The 15,176-nt window shown below is 44.0% G+C and overlaps 1 protein-coding gene and 1 non-coding gene across 3 annotated transcripts in view; one reads left to right on the top strand and one right to left on the bottom strand.

Moving 5' to 3' along the window:
• Nucleotides 1–15,176, bottom strand: part of inpp5f (inositol polyphosphate-5-phosphatase F) — a 236,849-nt gene that overhangs the window by 187,320 nt on the left and 34,353 nt on the right. The window lies entirely within an intron of this gene.
• Nucleotides 2,168–2,359, top strand: LOC144501020 (U2 spliceosomal RNA). The gene has a single exon (XR_013499029.1). It is a non-coding gene; the product is annotated as a U2 spliceosomal RNA (small nuclear RNA).

Here is a 15,176-nt window from a genome sequence, read left to right as displayed (position 1 = left end):
ATTCATTTTGCATCAGGTCCTGATAGCTGGGAGGCAGGTGGGGAGGGAAGGGACAGACTCTGGGTTAAATTCAAGCCAAGGCATTCGGGGTAGGAGGACTGTGCAAAGACACTGAACAAGTCTACGTTTTGCAATGAGCAGCTGTCACCAAAGGACAGGTACCTCAGCTGTAAACGTCGGCCAGCACATTTCCTCCATCTCAACTGTGTGTAAAGACAGGAAGGATCTCATTAGCTGCTGGATACTTGAATCATATTAGCTGAAAGATGGTGTTAATCTCTAATGAATATTTCAGTCAACAAGAGGGGGTAAAAAGTGGATATAAAATCGCACACAAACGGGACAAAAATAAATAAATAACCAAGTAAGGTCGGTGTTATAATTCAGGTCAGAAATTCCAGAGTCTTTTATGAAGTCCGCCTGGATCACAAGTTTTACACTTGGAATTTAGCTAGGATAAGCATGTTTCACTTCAAGTATGATTCAAATGACCCCTCAGAGCTTTTATCAAACAACGTTTATTTAATATAGTTAACATGTATAGAAAGAAAATTAGCAATATCAATTACAAACAAAACCAACAATGTATAACCCGTAACAAATATATCTAAAATGTTCCAATCAAACAAAACTTCCCATAAACAAGACAATTTTCCCAGGTTTAACACAGCAAGGACTAATGCTCACTTGACACTGGAACCAAGTCCTTTGGTTAGAGAATTGAAACCATTATATTGCTCCTCAATTCATCAGTAGGCCATTTGGCTCTTTGAGCCTGCTCCGCCATTTATTTTGATCACCGAATTCAATATCGCGATTTTCCACCCCACCCATATACCTTGATCCCTTTAGCCCCTGTTAATTTGCCTACATTGCAAATCTTGCAGTTAGTGCCTTGAGGGATGTCCTTTTTAATATTTGCATACATTCTCTGTATTAGGACCCTTTTCTGTCTTTCATTCCTATCTTTTTTCACCCCCCCCTCCCTTTTTTCTCCCCGCTCAGGTTCCTATCCCCTACCACTATAGTTTAAATCCTCATCCATAGTACGAGTGATATGCAAGGATACTGATCCCTGTCCTGCTGGGGTGCAACCCGTTTGTACAGGTCCCATCTTTCCCAGAATTGATCCCAGTGCCTCAGAAATCCAAATTCCTCCTTCCTACACAATCTCTCCAGCCACACATACTCGTATTCCTGATCTCACGAGCACTACCTTCGAGGTCTTGCTTTATAATTTATTTCCTAGCTTCCCAAAATCTGCTTTTGGGACCTCACCCCTCTTTTCCCAGCGTCACTCAATGATATGGAGCACAACTTCTGGCCATTCACCCTCCCACTTCAGAATGTCTTGCAGCCGCTTAGTGACATCCTTGATCCTGGCACCAGGGATGCAATCCAACACCCTGGTGTCATGTCTGTGGTTGCAGAAACGTTCATCTGTTCTCCTTATAATAGAGTCTCTTATTATTACTCTCCTGTTCTCTCCCATCAGTATGCAAAATGGAAAAGCTGTTCAAGGAAAACGGACCCAGGGGACTCCTGCACTAGTGCATATTACATTCACCCATTCCCTTTCTGTATGCACTCTACCACACTGTGCATGCTATCCATGTCAATCTTACCCATGTGGACACAGTTACTCCAGCCACAGCCCCAGATCCGAAACATGGATTTTGAGTAGCTGCAGCTACTTTGTGCGTGCAGTCACCTTGGACACAGTGTCCCTGACTTCCCATCTCACACAGGAGGAGCACCAACCAACCAAACTCGTGACAATTTTTAGATTTTATCCTTAAATTCCCAGCTCTCTGAACTCTTACTTTGTGAGCTTCCCTGTCACAAAGTTAGAGCCAGCCACAGGAGGTTAAAGGAAGGCAGCTAAGAGTAAGGAACATCTCCTGTCCCTCTTCACTGAACACCCTCACTCACTGAATTCCAACTGAAACACTACAAACCAAAGCAGCACTCCAGCATGGACAATAATAGGCAGGAGAGGTGGATGATGGATAAGTTGAAAGGATATATGAGTGCAGGCTGGGTAATGTGCTTTGGACGATTTGTTTATATGGAAGGCAAACACCATACTGTATTGCTCATGTCTGGAAAAAACAGTTATCCACAGTGGGGTTGAAGTTCAGGAAGTTGCAGATCCCCTGTCTACCGCATCACTTCTCGGCCTTTTGGCTAAGATCAAGTGTAGTGTCAACATGCTGTGCTTGGTTGAAGTCATTAGGTTACATTTTAGCTTCATTTGAAGCAATTTGTAAAAGCGACATCTTGGCCTTTTGGCTAAGATGCAAATGAGATCAAGCCTTGGAGGAGGAGCTATGCCTACTCCAACCTGCTTGGATCATGTAGATCAAGCCCAAGACAGGAGGTGAGAGCCCTGTCGGTTCAGCTTGGATCGGGAATGTCCCAACTTGAGACTCTGAATTGGACTTGATTGAATTGGAATAAAAATACCACATCACAAAAATACAAGGGAAACATGCTTTGTCCTGACTGGGTAATGACATGTATCACTAATTGTATAAAAGCAAGCTTGCTCCAGCAACCTGGAAGCTGTTTGTGCATGGCATGCATATTCAAAGTAATGATCAGTCACAAAAAGCAAGCTGCAGAAAGACAGTTATTTGTCTTGTCGTTATCTGGCTTCACATTGCGAGGGTCAACTTTGGCAGCACGGAGGTACAGTGGTTAGCACTGCTGCCTTAGCACCAGGGACTTGGGTTTTATTCCAGCCTCAGGTCAATTTCGACGTGGAGTTTGCACGTCCTCCGTGTCTGTCTGGGTTTCCTCCAGATGCTCCGGTTTCCTCCCGGTCTGTTAGGTAGATTAGCCATGGTAAATGTGTGGAGTTATGGGACAGGGAAAAGGGAGTACGCCCGAATAAGATGCTCCTTGGTCAAGTCAGTGCAGACTTGACGGGCTGAATAGCCTCCTTCTGCACTGTAGGGGGATTCAATTGATATGGAACTGCACTGCATTTTTTTTTGTACACCTCAACTTCCATTCAGACAAAAATAGTTATTTGAATAAAAGGACAAAGGGCAGAGAAAGTCAAGTTGGCACACAGTCAGCAATGAAACCCTATATAGAGACATGGGAATTAAAAGTATCCCTGCAAGCTCAATGATAAAACATCGACTTCCTCGCTCAAAGCAGAACTGAGAGCTACTTAGTTCCCAATGCAACCTCAAAGCTTCAAAACAGAACATTCAAAGTCACAACTAAACCATCAACCTGGTGCACACAAAACCACTGCTTTTTATAATCATCTTATCAACTATTGTCAAGGATGCAGCTGCTCACCTTCAGTCAACTCTCATTAATCACCTGGCTGCTCCAAGCCGTGAAATCTAAACACCATGCTTCACAGACTTTCTTAAAGATCTTTCTATCCAATTCTCACGGGATGTGGGAGCTGCTAGCTAGGATAGCAGTTTTTTTACCCATCCCAAATTGTCCAAGAGAAGATAGTACTGAACCTTGAGCCGCTGCAGTCCACATGGTGTTGGTACACCTACTTGCAGAAAGCCACACAGTTACACTGCTCCAATTCTGGCCTTTGGAGTACTCTAGATTTTAATCACTCCACCATTGACAGGTGCCTTCAATTATTAAGTTCATTTATTAGTCACAAGTAAGGCTTACATTAATGCTGCAATGAAGTTACTGTGAAAGGCCCCGAGTCACCACACTCTGGCACTTGTTCGGGTCAATGCACCTAACCAGCACGTCTTTCAGACTGTGGGAGGAAACCCACGCAGACACAGGCAGAACGTGCAAACTCCACACAAACAGTGACCCAAGCCGGGACTCAAACCCAGGTCCCTGGCGCTGTGAGGCAGCAGTGCTAACCACTGCCACCATGACGCCCCCCAAGGTCCCAAGTTCTGGAATTCCCTTCCTAAACACTTCTTGCTCGTCACTCTCGACAAGGTCTTTAAACCCTACAATCTATGACCAAGCTTTTGGTCATCTGACCCAGTAGCAAATTGCATCTGAAGCTCTCCTGTGAAGCACTTTGGGACATTCTGCAATGTTCAACATGCTACATAAATGCAAGCTAGTCACTTGTGTGGAAATTGTGCGGTTAGCAGTCAATGAGTGTTGGGAAAGGAACAAAAATACCTGTGTTTATAAACCAGATACAGGAGATGTCCCCAAACACTTCACAACCACAGTGTCATTGTTATTGTTAATAGGGAACATAGCAACCTATTTGTGCATAGCAAGTTCCTACCTAAACAGCAAGGTGATAATGACCAGCTAATCAGTTTTAGTTATGTTGACTGTGATACAACTTCTCTGCTCTGCAAATGCCATGGGATCTTTCCTCCTGAGAAATCAGGAGCCCCAGTCTAACGTTGCATGCCAAAGACAGTACCTCCATCAGTGCAGTACTCCCTCAGTATGGCACTGGAGTGTCAGCCTAGATAAACATGCTCATGTCTAATGGAGTGGGGCTCAATCCCACTGAAGCCACACAAACCAGTGGCCAGAGCAACTGCAAATGCTTTCTCTATTAAACAATGCCTTAAAAGATTATCCCATCCACAGATTAAGAAAGTTAGCCATTTATCGGACTCACTACTGAAAGCCCAAGGAGGGATCATGTCAGAAGGTGCAAACAAGACAAAACGTCAGATTGAGAGATGCATTCACCATAAAAAGCAAGCGCTGTGTGGATTTCATGGCATCAATATCCTGCAAGTACCACGAGTTTATAAATATATTCTCACTGATTAGCCCAGCATTGGCAAAATTCTGGATCTGGCAAATCCTTTTGCAGACTTATCCCTTCCTAACATGGTCATCTTTTCTAGGTGTGACGTATCAGCTTCAAGCCTGCGCAGACAGTTCTCTGCTCATTCCGTTTCATTGCTGGTGGCTAAAGTTTCAAGCTGTTTTTCAGCCTGTAGCTTTCAGTCATTTAGTGACCGAGATTTCTCTCTGGTTGCAACATTCAGTGCCCATCTGTTGCCACAGCCCAATACATAGGATCAAGAGTTGGCCATTTAGCCCTCGCAAGCCTGATCTTTCACTGATAATGACTGATCTTACTCCCATTTTGCCCCATATCCTTCAATAATCATAGAGTCCCTACAGAGCAGAGAGAGAGGCCATTTGGCTCATCAAGCCTGCACCGACAACAATTCCACCCAGGCCCCATCCCCGTAACCCCATGTATTTACTGTGCTAGTGTACCGGAGGGGCAACTTAATATGGGCCAATCAACCTAACCTGCACATCTTGGGATTGCGGGAGGGAACCGAAGCACCCGGAGGAACCCACACAGACGGGGGAGAATGTGCAAACTCCACACAAACAGACCCAAGGCCGGATTGAACCCAAGTCCCTGGTGCTGGAGCAGCAGCGCTAACCACTGTGCCGCCCCAATAATATTGGATAACAAAAAAAAACTACCAATCGCGTATTTAAAAATTTATACTGGATCTCGCATCAACTGCCACTTGCGGAAGAGAATTCCAAAACCTTACCATCCAGTGTGTAAAAATCTTCTCCAATTTCATTCCTGAAAAGTCTTGCTCTAATTTGTAGACTATGTCCCCTAGCCCCAGGTTCTCAACAGCATTATTTCCACTTTCCAAAACCACAATTTTTTTTAAAGACACTACCCCACATCCCAAACTAGCACTGGTTCTGATTGCTACATTTGTTTTAAAAGTATAGCATTATAGAATGTTGACATTAAATGTAGCAATATGGTGCAGCTACATAGGTATATTTCGGAATAATTGAACATGCCCTCGCTTCCCACCAGATCCTCTTTGCCAGCCCTGCACCACTCAGATAATGACAAGACCATTTTAGAATTGTGAGCTGGAAGTTGAAGTGGGGAGGAAGAGCTTTGTTACTTGGTTGCTTCAGAATCCAAGATCATCCATCTTCTCCCATCAGCTCAGCTGCATCATAAATATTTGCTCCTTGAATGAAACAGTAAATCCATCCTGAAGGTTGTAAAGCTTTAATCAGTAAACGTGTTCTCAGCCACGTAATCTTGTAATTGGGTCCGGTGACCTTTGTGGAGGTCACAGCACTGCAAGGAGACAGTCAAAATGTTGAGAAGCATCAACTGTTATTCAATCTAAAAGGCTATTAAAGTAAAAAAAATGCAATTGTTGAAAACACAAGCAGCTACAGAATGGAAGAGCATCTTCATGGTTTCATATTTTCCTAAGATAGGTTTAACACTTCATTGGATTTCCCCATCAGAATCTGCTGTACCATGACGATTCATTTAAGGGCACAGATGTGGTGACACTCGAGACATGATTGACATTCTGATACGAAAGAACCATTACACAGAATGCACAAAACAGATTTTACCCATAAGGCCGCCAGCACGCGGCTAATTTAGTGTTTCCCTTTATTAAAAGTCGTACGTCAACCCACCAACATGTGGGCTGCATGCAGAGCTCCAACAGGCTAGTGGATCACTGCCAACTTGTATCTCAACAGCACCTGTAATATAATACAACATCCCCAGGATCTTCACAGGAGTCACACAAGGAGATAGAGTCAATATAAAAGGACTTGGTTGAAGAGGTAGGTTTTGTTTTTTTTAAAAAGTGTGTCTTAAAAGGAAGACTGGTTTATCATGCGAATTCCAGAGTCAAGATCCAGGCAGCTTAAAATGCTGGAGAGATTAAACTCAAAAGATGAAGAGTCTGGAATTAGAGTGTAGTAGAGCCTTGGGTGAAGGATGGGCGCAGCCATGGAGCGATTTGAAAACAAAGGATGAGAATTTTAAGAAGCATTTGAGAGACAACGTAGGTCAGTGAGTACAGGAGGTATTAGTGAATGGGACTTCGTCCAAGAAAATTTTATTTTGGATAACCCGAAGTTCATGGAGGGTAGCATGTGGCAGAATGTTGAAGAGAATATTGAAATCGTGATGTCCTGGAGGTAACAAAGGCATGACTGAACTGAGACAGGTGCAGAGATACGTGAAGTTGGAGGTGGAAATCTTAGTGATGGTACAAAAAGGACACCAAGGTGGCACAGTGGTTAGCACTACTGCCTCACAGCTTCAGGGACCAGAGTTCGATTCCCAGCTTGAGTCAGTGTGTGCGTGTAGTTTGCACATTCTGCCAGCGTGTGTGGGGGTTTCCTCTGATTTCCTCCCACAGTCTAAAGATGTGCATGTTAGTTTGATTGGCCATGCTAAATTGCCCCTTAGTGTCCTGGGATGTGTACACTAGAGGGATTAGCAGGGTAAATGTGGAGTTTCAGGGATAAGACCTGGGTGGGATTGTTGTCGGTGCAGACACAAATGGGCCAAATGGCCTCCTCCTGCACTGTAGGGATTGTATTAAATTGTCAAACTCGGTCTCAGGACAGAAACCAGGGAGAGGGACAGAGTCAGTAGCTAGGGAATTGTGTTTACAGTGGGGACTGAAGATGGCGGATAGGAAATCTCTGCTCATCCAGCACTGGATGTTAAATAAGCAGGCACGGTAGCACAGTGGTTAGCACTGCTGCTTCACAGCTCCAGGGACCTGGGTTCGCTTCCCGGCTTGGGTCACTGTCTGTGTGGAGTTTGCACATTCTCCTCATGTCTGCGTGGGTTTCCTCCGGGTGCTCCGGTTTCCTCCCACAGTCCAAAGATGTGTGCGTTAGGTTGGTTGGCCATGCTAAAATTGCCCCTTAGTGTTCTGAGATGTGTAGGTTCGAGGGATTAGCGGGTAAATATGTAGGGATATGGGGTAGGGCCTGGGTGGGATTGTGGTCGGTGCAGACTCGATGGGCCAAATGGCCTCTTCCTGCACTGTAGGGTTTCTATGATTTCTATGAAGCAGTGCAATAATTTAGATAGGTGGAGAGATTGGGACAAGAGGTGGTGAAGTAGAGCTGGGTTGTTGTGAGCAGGTAGGTGGAATCTTAGCCTGGTCTTTTCAGTCTGCCAAGGGGTAGTGTATAGATCTGAAATGAGGACGACGACAAGGACAGGGTCTGAAGGACATGAGGTACCAGTGAAGGAGCAGAAAGGAAAGCCACTGCCAAGTGCAGAACAGCAGCCCGATCACACTAAAACTGGCAGATTAGAACACCAGAAGAGTTATTTTTAAAAGCAAGTCACCTGAGAATGATGCAGCAAGAGGAAAGAAAGCTTGTTCCCACGCCTCGGGCTGCATTGACTGGGCCAAGTGCTAGGCAACACAGCACTGACTGACTTTTCTTCATACTTGCCCCCTCCCAGGATGAAGGGAACCCAAACTAAGCCATGACTTGTGGCTGTACCTATCCTCTTCCTCCTTTCTTACACCACCCCAAGATATACCGATGCAAGTTTATTTGATTTTCCAATGGCAACCAGACACATGGATCTGTTGGGGCAGACATTTTGCCAACTCCATTCTGGAGTGAGTGGAGCTCTTTGGACAAATTTAATACCAACAATTTAAACAGGTACATTAAATTAAAGGTGTTGCTGATGTTCACTAAATGTAAAACTGGTCCCACACACAAAGTATTAAACAAATTACTTGACTGTATACTGAAATACATTGGTATGAACAGGGACAAAGCAGCTTCCCAGAGTTCCAAGCAATGTTTTTATTTCTAAATACTTACAGATGTTAGACCACAGTCCATAGAAATATCAAATGCTTCACCTACTTTGACCCAAATAAGCAAAGGCAGAGCCATTTTGCAGAGCGTGCACGTTCTCCCACACAGATGCAAAGGCAGGTCAAAGCACTCACTTTGGTGGTCATGCGAGTCGAGGGAGTGATTGTCAACGTACCAGAAGAATTTGCGAACTTCTGCAAATGACATATTTAGCATTCACCTGAACTGCTAGAATCTAAATAGAGTCCTAGGAACAGTGCAGCACTTCCTCCAGGATGTGGCTTGAATCAAGACTTTGAGCATTTAATCTACCTAGAGTGCATTTCCAACCGAGCCAATACAGCGTACAGCAATTGAAAATCATTTGTGTATTCACACAAATACAGGCCTGCTTTAGTGGAACAATGATGTGGAGATGCCGGCGTTGGACTGGGGTAAGCACAGTAAGAAGTCTCACAACACCAGGTTAAAGTCCAACAGGTTTATTTGGTAGCAAATACCATTATTTGCTACCAAATAAACCTGTTGGACTTTAACCTGTTGTGAGACTTCTTAGTGGAACAAGACATTACCTCAATTACAGGTAGACAAGATGGCCAGTGAGCCCCTCAAACATGAACTGAATTTGTGTCATATTGCCACAGTAAAACATTACAGGCTTGAAAGAGAAACTTGGCCTTGTGCCCTTTCTTGAAGATTGAAAACATGCATCCTGCCAGCTGACCCAATTAGTTTCAGATGAGTCTTGTAGAAGTCATTTCCTGTATCCTTTTCGCAAACTATAGGAGAGACTGATCGCGAGGAGGGGACAGTCCCATCCATATTGTTAACCGATGCATTTCCGCGTCAGAGTTTAAAAAGTCATGACATCTTGTATGTTTTTTCACATTTACTTAATCATTTCTAAATCTGCAGCCTCCCCCTCGCCCAAATATTAAGGGAAAGAAACTAAACTGATTCTTGCACATCCATTTGCTCCTCTCCATTCCCCACCCCTCCCCCTACACACCAAAAGCACGCTGCAAAATGGATTTAAAAGCTTCCAAATTGTCGTCCTTTAGTTATCCAGCAGCCCCTGTTGTAGTACAGAACTAAAAATGCAAGGAAGAATTAGAAACATTTGAACAAAAATTTCAAATGGAGCCAAAGATACAAAATTGGCTTTTTAAAAGTGAGGTCTTCCTCTACACAAGATGTTCACAGGATTACTGCTGTTCGTGCAAATAAAAACTCTAATTGCTGTTTTAATCTTTTAAAGCTCCAAGGAGGCCCAGCCCAAAATAACTTGGCTCAAGTTCCACCTTGGATACTGCAGCACATTATCCTGATGGATCTCAGACTCCTTTCCCAAGTGCTCCGGCTGAAACAGCCCACCCAGCATCTCACTCCGCTCCTAGTCCACAAGGACCCTTGTCGAGATCCAGCTCCACACCTAACACTTCACCCATCTGGATGTCACTCAGCCACTGAAGAACTATTCACATGAATTCATCTTTCACCCTCCTGTCCAGAGAACACTATTTAGGCCCACCAGAGATTTGGCATCACCATCCCCACAGAAGCCAGCAACTTTATATATTTTTAAAAATGCATGAAAATTCCCCAGAAACAGGACTAGATTTCACTTCGATTGCAGTGAACAAAAAAACCACAACAAAAGTTAGCTTGGTGTATTAGTTGCCTGTGAGAAGAAAGTCCTTCCCCAATAACGAATTAATTCAACCAAAAGTACTTCACAGCCAATTTTACACTATTTGAAACCTCTAACATTATGCCAGTCTCAGTGGATACATAGCATTGTGGATCAAGTCCCACACGATTCTTGGCTTTAAGACAGGCTTCCTTCTCCCTGTCATACCAGGGCAAGTTGTCCAGTGTCCTTAAAGTCCCTTCACTCAGTCTTCGGAGTAAAAGGTAAAGTCACCATGGTCCCAGATGACCACAGAGTGCTCCCCCTTTGAGGGAGAGAACTGACTGGTGGTGCTTTTAACTGGAGGATCACCACACCGCAGGCGAGGGGCAAGGTTGAGAAGGGAGGCCTTCATGAATAACTTCATCCAGTACAGGAATTGAACCCACGCTGTCGGCGTATCTGCATCACAAATCAGCCGTCCAACCAACTGGGCTAACCGACTCAAAGTCTTTGGAGTATCCCCAAACAGACTTCGGACTGTAAGGTCCACTCCAGCAACTCCTTGCTTCTTAAACTCCACAAGTCCCAACAGAAACTGACCCTTCACAAGCAGCCTGCTGTCACAGCAACACCTTCTCTGCTTCTTCCCCACCACACCATTTCTCCAGGCCCAAGTTCAAAAGAGTCGTGTCCAGCAGTGTCAAATTGTGAACACTGACTTGATTTTCTATAGGGCCTCTTTCCCCATACAACCAAATCACATTTTCCCCCCTTCATTTGGGAAATGGATGTCACTGGCTGGCCAGCATTTATTGTCCACCTCCAGCTGTCCAAGGGCAGTTGAGAGTCAACCATATTGCTGTGGCTCTGGAGTCACATGTAGGCCAGACCAGGTAAGGGCGGGAGATTTCCTTCCCTGAAGGGCATGAGTGAACCAGATGGGTTTTTCCAACAATTGACAATGGTTTCGTGGTCATCAGTAGATTCTTAATTCCAGATTTTTTTTTATTGAATTCAAATTCCACCATCAGCCATGGTGGGATTGGAACCCAGGCCCACAGAACATTCGCTGAGTTTCTGGATTGATAGTTTAGTGATAATACCACTAGGCCATCGTCTCCCTGACATGGGCCTGTCTCAGGGCAGTGCTTGCTGTGATTTCAATGCCATTCCATTCCAGGACACACTGTTGTTATACCTTAAAAAAAGGACTGTTTAAAATACAAGTATCTTGTAAAGTCTCACACTGACGACAACAGGGGGCAGCAACAACAATGAAAGAACAGGAAAAAATGAGAATAAGGGATCACACAAGGACAGTTGCAGGGAGCCAGAGAGAACAAGGGCAGCATCCCTAAACTGGGAGAGAGGACAAACTAAAGAAAAATGAGTAGGGCACATGGATCCCAGAAAACAACTGGATCACTAAAAACTAAAAGGAGACATGTGCTGCATAATTCCAGCAAATCAATCTGATAATGAGGCAACAGTGAACTAGCTAGGTGATCAGAAAAAACTATTTTAAATACAACTCCTTGCGCAGCTAACCACGAAGGAGGTTACAAATGTCATTTATGCAGCACTTTTAAGTGTAGGAAAATGTACCCAATACTTCAGAGCAGCAGCAGCATCAAAAACAAATGGACCCTGAATCCATGGTGACGACTTTAGGATAGGCAAGACTGTTTCAAGGAGGGTCATAAAGGAGGTGTAAATATATTTGGGGAGGGAACTTCAGACTTGAGCACACAAGGCATGCCAATGGGGTAGCATACAAGGCCCAGGTAACAGGAAGCCAGGGTTGAAGGCCATGGAGTGATTTTAAAATTTTCATCCTCATGGATAAAACATGAGGAAAACATTTTATTACATTTAAAGACTGACCTAATGACCCATTGCTTTCAAGTCAAGCCTATAAAACAGCACAGAAACTGACTCCTCCAGCTCAAAAAGCTCATGGTCTCCCAGCCTTAAATTTAACCCCATCAATATATCCTTGCATTCCTTCCTCTTCAATATTCTTCACTTCAGTTACTCAGGTTTAGCAGTTCCACATTCCATTCACTCTGCACATCTGAAAAAATATATCTCATTTCAAAACCTCACTATGAGAACTTATTGCTTTTTAAAAAGCATCTTTTTTTATTCATTCGTGGAACACGGGTGTCACTGGCTACACCAGTATGTATTGCCCATCCCTAGTTGCCATGGGCAGTTGAGAGTCAACCACATTGCTCTGGGTCTGGAGTCACATGTAGGCCAGACCAGGTAAGGACGGCAGATTTCCTTCCCTAAAAAGGACATTACTGAACCAGATGGGTTTTCACAATAATTGACAATGGTGTCATGGTCATCAGTAGAGTCTTAATTACAGATTTTTTTTTAAATATAAATTGAATTTGAATTCCACCATCTGCCGTGGTGGGATTCAAACCCGGGTTCAACATTAGCTGAGTTTCTGGATTCATAGACTCATGATAATAGCACTAGGCCATCACCTCTTCCTGGAGGTTAATGACTTCAACTGGGAAGAGGAGTATGTTTATGATAGAGGTGTGGCTGGAACGGACACTTCCCAATGCTTCATCAACTGAACAAAGTCCAGTGCAGTCATTCCAGGAAACCAGAAACTCCCAGTTTGCAGCAAGTCTTCAGGAACAGTGACTAAATTTGGTCTGGCACGACTTGAACTTTAATAAATGCCATGCCAAGAATGTACATGTCTATCACATTTTCCTGTAAACCTGCCATGATAAAATGGGGTAGAAAAGCCAACAAATGTCATTTGGGAACATAAAAGGCACTGCAATATTTGGATAACACATTCAAGCTGTAAAAAATATCCTTTCACAGCACTGCAGATCACTTTGATAGCAGATACCAAGAGCTGTTCAGTAGATGGTAAACCTAATCAAGGTTCAGATGAACTTGGAGATGAATAGAGTGTGAGAACGCACAACCAACCAAAAGCTCTGGATACGGTTCCAACCCTGCTATTCACGTCCAAGTATCCATTATTCCATATACATTACATTAAGGGCACTTCATAGTGTTCAGTTACAGTGAAATGGAAGTACCGTTAAATTATTAATCCAGCCTGCATCTCTGGCAGCTCACTGCGAGACTTATCACATTTCAGGAACAGTCAAGTTAAGATCAGTACATCTTCTGTTCCGACTTGTGCTTTCACTAACCTTAAGTCAGGCCACTTGCTCAAACATTCTAAACAAATCCAATGAAAAACTAAACAGGAATAAAGTCACTTTTTTTGCTAAATTCAATTATCTCAATTGTGAAATATGAAGCATTTTGGGTTAGGAACAGAAGTAGGCAAATTCAACCCTTCGAGCCTGCTCCGCCATTCAATCAGATCATGGCTGATCTCTCCCTGGTCTCAAACCCAACTTTCCCACCTCTTCTCCGTATCCCCATATTTTTTTTTAAATTAGAAATATATCTATCTTCTTGAAACCATTCAACAATTCAGACTCCACTGCGCTATGGGACAGCGAGTTCCACAAATTCATCACCCTCTGCAAGTAGTTCCTCCTCATCGCAGTTTTAAATCTACTGCCTCTCAACCTATACCTGCGACCTCGTTTGAGATTGCCTCACAAGGTGAAACATTTGGTCCACATTTACTTATCAATCCCAAAGTTTTATATACCTCGATCAGCTCCCCTCTCATACTTGGACTTTAGAAGGATAAGCCCAAACTGTTTACTCTCTCCTTATATGTCAACCCTTCCATCCCCGGTTACATCAAGGGCCTGAAGAGCTGCGTAAATGCACCTTTAATGCAGCAAATCATCCCAATTACTTCACAACTGGGGTCAGGTCAAGTAGGCCCGAGTGTGGCAGACAGCTGACAGCAATATCAGGAAGCTAAACGCTGCTTTGTGCTCTCTCCAATACATTCATATCCTTCCTTTAGTGTGGCGCACACAACTGTACATATTCCTGCTGAGGTCTAACTTGTGCTTTGCACAAGCTCAGCATAACCTCCTTGCTCTTATACTCTCTGTCCCTATTAATAAAGCCCAGGATACTTTATGCTTTATTAACCACTGTTTCCACCTGTCCTGCCACCTTCAGTCATCCAAGCACAGATACACCCAGGTCCCTTTGCTCCTCAAATCAGAATCCCTACAGTGCAGGATGCCACCGTTTGGCCCATTGAGAGTGCACTGATTGATTGAGCAGCTTAACCAGGCCCCCCACCCTATCGCCATAATCCTGCGCATTTACTCCACTAATCCCCCTAACCTGCACATCTTGAGACGCCAAGGGCAATTTCACATGACCAATCCACCTAACCCACACATCTTTGGACTGGAGGAAACTGGAGCACTCAGAGGAAGCCCACACAGACACGGAGAATGTGCAAACTCAGTGACCAAACTGAACCCAGGCCCCTGGCACTGAAGACAGCAGTGCTTTCCACTGTGCTACCATGTCCACCTTAAGAATTTTACCTCTTATTTTATATTGGCTCTCCAAGTTCTTCCTACCAAAATGCATCACCTCTTAGTTCTCCACACTGAACGTCAGCTGCTATGTACCTGCCCACAACAACTTGTCTAAGCCCTTTTGAAGTTCGACACTGTCTACACTACAATTTGCTGTACTCCCAAGTTTCCCATTACCCACAAACTTTGTCCCTTGCACATCAAGATCTCGACCAAGAAAAACAAGGGCCCCAATACTGACCCCTGGGCAACACCACTACAAACTTTCCTCCAGCTTGAAAATTATCCCGTGACCATTACATTCTACTTCCTATTTTGTATCTACGTTGCTACTACCCATATTATTCCATGCAACACGATATCCCCATGGAGGTAGTGGGATCCGGAGTGTAGGATTTGCTTCCTGCTCTTTCTTAGTTGCCACTGTGCTGCATCATTAAGACTTACAACTGTGACAGCCCAGTGGATAAGCT

Source organism: Mustelus asterias, chromosome 11 (assembly GCF_964213995.1).
Source record: "Mustelus asterias chromosome 11, sMusAst1.hap1.1, whole genome shotgun sequence".
NCBI lineage: Eukaryota > Metazoa > Chordata > Chondrichthyes > Carcharhiniformes > Triakidae > Mustelus > Mustelus asterias.
The sequence above is the reverse complement of the archived record's forward strand: the minus strand, read 5'-3'. Positions and strand labels throughout refer to the sequence as shown.